Here is a 6,000-nt window from a genome sequence, read left to right on the forward strand (position 1 = left end):
ACCAAGTCTCTGATCACAAGCAGCCTGAGAGGCAGGAGTCTCTTCAAATTCCGAAATTCCTGAAGGTGGTCGGATAAGGATCGGAACTTTAGCCCAAGAATAGACACACCCAGCACAATGATCACCATTATCCTGAGTCATCGGAAGACCCCTGAGAGCGATCATTGCCCTGTTGATAACATCGATCAAGATAGCCAAAGTCGCCAGAAAGATACGTGTGAATACGTGACTTCCCTGAATCCGATCAGTGCTGGCTATCAACAAGGAAATGGCAATTGTCCAGCTCTGCACACTGAAAGAACCAACTATGAATATGCAGTTACAAAAGAAACTGGGACTTCTTTGCTCAAGCATAATAAACTATATAAAGCATCCCTACAAGAAGCAGCTCTCGTGAATGGTGGAGGGTCCGATGCAATAGAGGTGGGATCCAGGTTCACCCAGCACCGAACCCGGGCTCGACACTGTCTCTTTGGCTGTGGTGGTTTTGAAGACCATATTTTAGTCGCGGAAAAAGATAAAGAAATCTTTTCGCATTTTTTATAATTTGGCTTTTGACTGATCATTCATAACACTTCCATATAGATGATTCCACATTTGGTGTCTTGCTGCATAAATCAAGAGCACAATCAGTTCATGATAAGCACCAGTACAACCTGGACTTCCCAGAGTAGCCAAATGGAAGAATCTGAAAAGAAGAAATGCAGGAAATGACTTGGCAACCTTGCCTGAAAGATGAGTGACTTTTTTTTCAGTAATCTATAATCCATTCCCTCGTCTTTTGGCTTTCTTAACAAGGCCAGCTGCATCCCAGATTCCTGATGAAGTGAGAAGCCTGGGCTTGTGCAAGTGCCTGAAAGATGCCCTGTTCCTCTGCAGGGACATTCAGGCTGGAACATGAGCTGAAGCCCTCTCTGGGGCAGACTCCTCCAAGCTGGAATTTGTGCCATGCTGGGAGAGGAGGAGGAGAGGGAGAAGGCTGGCGCTGTGTGGCAGGAGCAGGAGGATTGGCCGCAGGACATTCCGTCTGCGCCGCTGCCCCGCAATGGGCGGCCGTGCCCGGGGCTCTGGGGCCTGGCCCCGTGTGCACTGAGCTGCCTGGGCTGGGCTCAGGTTCCCACTGGGACTGGGCAGAGCCTGGGCTCAAACTGGGGGCAGCAGCAGTGCAAAACACCTCTGGTCATCTGCATTTCCTGCTGCTGGGAAGGAGCAATGAAGTGAGTCGAGAAGTTCTGGTTTCTGTTTCTCCTGAAGGATTTTTTAATTTAATTCCACACTGCGGAGGCCATTTCTTTGATGGCCTCTGTCAGTTTATTCTATTTCAACAGTGCCAGCAACAGGGCTCTGTTGGAGCACTGCAAACGTGGCCTGTGTGGCTTTAATTCCCCTCACTTTAGTGCTCAGGGGCTGGTGGACATTCCAGTATCTGCTGATCTTTATGTCCGAGACAAAAATACTGATTTCACTGTCATGAAAGCACTGTAGGTAGCACCAACTGAAAGAGGCACTTGCAGTTTTATGGATAAAATTCAGGTTGCAAGCAGAAGAGGGCCAAGAGTAGCCGTGATCTCTAATTGCCAAGGCAAAGGCACCAGCAGCCTGCTGTTGTCACCTCAGGGTGAGTCAAACAGTGCTGTAAACAGCTCTGGAACCCGGTCCTTTCTTCCTCTGAGGGCTGGCTCAGGGCAGCACAGGCGGGCCCTGAGCAGTCAGGGCTGTGTGTGGGTGCTGGTTGCTCTGCTCCAGAATTGAGCTGGAAAAAGCCCTTGGGAGCCGAGGCAGGAGCAGGCGGGAAGGGGCCGGCGCTGCTGCTGCTCCTGGCCGGGAGCCCCGGCTGGGCCGGGCCGGCGCCCCCTGCGCTGCGGCTGCTGCTGCTGCCAGAGCCGGGCGGGACTCGGGGACAGGGAACGGACACAGGGGGACAGCAAAGGCCTGGCGGCTGCAGGGATGGTGGCGCTGGGGCCAGCGCCAGCACAGAGCTTCAGCCCGCAGTTAACCCTGAGGGAAACGCTGGGGAAAGGCTCCATTTCAGCCTTTCTGCACTTGCAGCTGTGAAGGGACTGAAATGAAAGGAGAACAAACAGGACCCGACCCCTTCTCCTTTTGGAGGAGCCCTGTGCCTGGGGCTGTGAGGGGCCATGAGGGGCTCTGAGGGGCCATCAGTCATGAGGCGCCATTAAGGGCCTTGAGAGGCCATGAGGGGCCATGGGGAACTCTGAGAGGCCATAGGGGTCTGTGAGGGGCTGTGGGAGCCCAGGCACCTCATGCAACCAAGGGTCCATCATGTCCCAGCAGGGCCTTGTGCAACCAAAGGGACCATGGTGACACTATGGAGCCTCAGGGTATCACAGGTCCATTGTTACACAGCAGCCACGGCAGGACTGCAGAACCAAGGAGATCATTGTGACACTGCACTACTGTCCAAACCTGTGAGCCTACCAGGGAAAAGGCAGTAGTAATGCCCTGGAAAGACACACCACAGGCTCTGGGCACTCCTCACAGCTTAGGGTGAGAAAAAAGGCTTCCCCATGGTGCTCTGCAGCACTATGTTAATTTGTCCCAGGTCTGCCCTCTCCATTGGCCTTCTCTACCCCTTTTACACTTACATGTTCATGTTCTGGCGAGTTGTCCCTTCCCATTGGTGTGTAACCCTGTCCATCTACCCTGGATTTCCCTACTGGTCCCTTACCAGTGTACCACCCCTGAGCCCTCAGGATACCTGGTGCTCTCCATTGCACCCTCTTTCCCTCCATTTATGCCCTGGACAATCCTTTCTCTTTGGCCTCTGGACACTTTCAGCGTTTCTCTCTCTCTCTCTCTGGGTGTGTGTGTATCTGTGTGTCTGTGTGTGTGTCTGTGTGCTGGTGCTCTCGTGGTTCCTACCCATTGGCACAAGACACTCTTGGGGAAGGTTTTGTCCAGACCACCTAAGGCTGCAGCAATAACTAATTTTTTCATTTACTCTGTGGTGTAAATAAACCATTCTTCTAATCATGATCAGAAAAAATCAGAGCAGCATTTATGTAAATTTATCTGGTATTCTATGATTAATCCTGTGGGACAAATAGCATTAAAGTCCAATTCCAATGTCCAATCTTTCACACCTTTCAGAAAGACTGGGAGTGGGCTTGGATCCAGCCACTCCCAGACTCCTCTCTTAGAAGGAATTTTAGAAGTCTAGGGGCCCTGCACAAGTTTGAGGAATCATGGTGGCTTTTGAGTGTCATTTTTCCACCTCACGTCTCAGTAAGAGTTCCTCCAAAAAAGAAATAAAGCTTTTGCCTGAAGCTCCCACTGTGCCCATGATAGGAACCTTTGTGAGTGTCTGGGACATCCTGGCCCTTTGGCAGCCTGGGGATTCCTGGGATGTCACCGTGGAGCCCCCGTGAGTGCCTGTGACAGACCGGTGCCTTTGCAGCACAAGGTGCCCTGGGATGTCACCATGGAATGGCTGAGACTGCCTCTGACCACAGGGCTCTTTACCATCCCCAGAAAGCCCTGGGAGGTCTCCATGGAGCCCCTGTCTGTGCCTGTGACATTCCAGCTCTGAAAGAGCCTGGAGATTCCTGGAAAGTCCCCATGGAACCCCTCTGAGGGCCTGTGACAAACCTGATCTTAAGCAGGCAACCATCACCAGCCCCCTGTTGCTATGCTCAGTTTCCATGGCAACCTTCCCCAGCCCCTTGTTGCTATGGTCAGTCCCTTGGCAGCTCCATGAAGATCCCATGCCAGGGGTGGTTGCCATGGACACCAGCTCAGGCCTGCAGCCACAGCCCGTTGCCATGGCAACCATTGGCAGCCCCATCCCCAGGCTCATGGGATCCCAGAACCACAGAACTGGCTGAGCTGGGAGGGACCCATCAGGATCCTCCAATCCAACTGCTGGCCCTGCACAGGACACCCCAACAATGCCAGCCCGGGCCTGGCAGCGCTGTCCAAACGCTGCTGGAGCTCAGAGAGCCCTGGAGCTGGGACCCTTCCCTGGGGAGCCTGGGCAGGGCCCCAGCAGCCTCTGGGCAAAAACCTTTTCCTGACATCCAACCTGAGCCTGACCCGACTCAGCTGCAGCCGTTCCCTCCACTCCTGTCCCTGGGCACCAGAGGGAAGAGGTTCCCACAGCCCCAGCCAGGGACCCGCTCCCAAGGCTGCTGCCATGGCCACCAGGGCTGGGACCAGCTGGGATGCTCGGTTTCCAGGGGCCGGGGTTCAGGAATGGGATTCCCCAATTTTCTGCTCTTGCTAAAACCGCGCTGTCCTCACTGCCCTCCCGCCTCCCCTGGAAAGCACAAAAGGCAAAGATCCCAGGCTGGCATAAGAACAATTTATTGGGAACAACAATGAGATAAGGAATGAATGGAACAGAAACAATATTGATAACAGAGTGTATAAATAAAACTGTTTACAGGGAAAACTAAAACACAATTTACTGGGTCTGCCTTGCCACGTATTTCCTCCTGCCTGGAAAGGACACCCTTCTCCTCAGGGACAGAGAGAGAGAGAGAGAGAGGCCCTTTTCCTGTCCCTGGCAATGACCTGAGGTGGGAGTGAATGTAATGGCACAGTCATTGCCAGATCTTCATGTTCTTCCATCCCACATCATGTCATTGGCAGCATCGGGAAAAGGGACAGGTATCTTCCCAACATGGATCAGAAGGAAAAATGGATCACCAGGGCTCTTCCCAACATGGATCCTCCAACTATGGATGAAGTTGGGGCAGTGCACAAAAGTCCTCCTGCATTGGGGCATTGGCAGAGCTTCCCTTACAGGTGCCTCCGTTGGTGTCTGGTTAAGACAGAGATCTGGGTGAAGCTTTTCCCACACTGGGGACACTCGTAGGGCCTCTCGCCAGTGTGGATGCACCGGTGGGTGATGAGGGTGAAGTTGCGCTTGAAGCCCTTTCCACAGTCAGAGCATCGGAAGGGCCTCTCATCTGTGTGAATCCGCTTATGCCGGAGGAGACTGGAGCTGCTCTGAAACCTCTTCTGACACTGGGGACACTCGTAGGGCCTCTCCCCCGCGTGGATGCGTTGGTGTATGACAAGGGCAGAGCTGGAGCTGAAGCCCTTCACACATTCCCCACACTCATAGGGCCATTCCCAGTGTGGATCATCTGGTGGCTGATCAGGGTTCTGCTCTGCCTGAAGCTCTTCCCACACTCCAAGCACTTGTGGGGCTACTGCCCATCATGAAGCTGCCCATGGACTACCAGCTCCGAGTTCTGGCTGAAGCTCTGTTCACCTTCCTGGCTCAGGGTGGGTCTTTCCTCCTCAGAGAACCCCGGGTTGGGTTTGGAGCCCCTCCTCCTCATGGGGGATCTCCAGGGCTTTTCCTCCCCATTGGATTCTTTTCCCATGGAGCCACTCAAACCGGCCTCTTCCATGAGGTTGTGCTGTCGGGATTTGTCGTCCCTGATCTTGATCCTCAGCTCCTTCTCTGGTAGAGGAAGGACAAGCACAGGATGGGATTTCCCTCCGTGCAAGAGGGAAGGGGAAGGAGATCCCCCCAGTGCATCCCTGGCAGGATGGCATTGGCAGCAGGGATGTCCTGCAGCGAGGGGATTTTCTGGGCTGGGAGATGGAGCAGGAGAGAGGGGGAAAGGGGCACTGACTTCCCCCTCACCTGCCTGGGTGTCCTGGGGCATCCTCATCTTCCTTGAGGTGTCTTCCGCCATCTGGCCAAGTTTTAGGAATGGGATATTCCTAAAACAAGGGAGGAAAACAAGGGTCGAGCACAATGAGCTTTTTACTGGTTTAAAGGCAAACCTAGGGAAGAGTCTAAGCCAGAATTCCAATTCAGTAACAAAATAAGGATCAAGGCAATGATACAGAAACACTGCCTTAAACTGACAGAGTCAGGATATAACCTGACACCCTGTTGTTCAGGGTGGTGGCAGCAGTCCCAGTAAATGGTGGTGCAGTCCTGTTGGAGAGATGAAGGTGATTCTGTCGAAGCAGTGATCGTGCAGAAGGGTCTGGTCTTCCTTTGGAGGTCCAGTGGTG

General features: G+C 53.5%; 1 pseudogene; it reads right to left on the minus strand.

The window, feature by feature from the left end:
* The window catches only part of LOC132085194 (zinc finger protein 239-like), a 130,125-nt pseudogene extending 124,453 nt beyond the window's left edge, over nucleotides 1–5,672 (minus strand).
* Nucleotides 5,673–6,000: the final 328 nt, after the last annotated feature.

Source organism: Ammospiza nelsoni, chromosome 29, assembly GCF_027579445.1.
Source record: "Ammospiza nelsoni isolate bAmmNel1 chromosome 29, bAmmNel1.pri, whole genome shotgun sequence".
Classification (NCBI taxonomy): Eukaryota; Metazoa; Chordata; class Aves; order Passeriformes; family Passerellidae; genus Ammospiza; species Ammospiza nelsoni.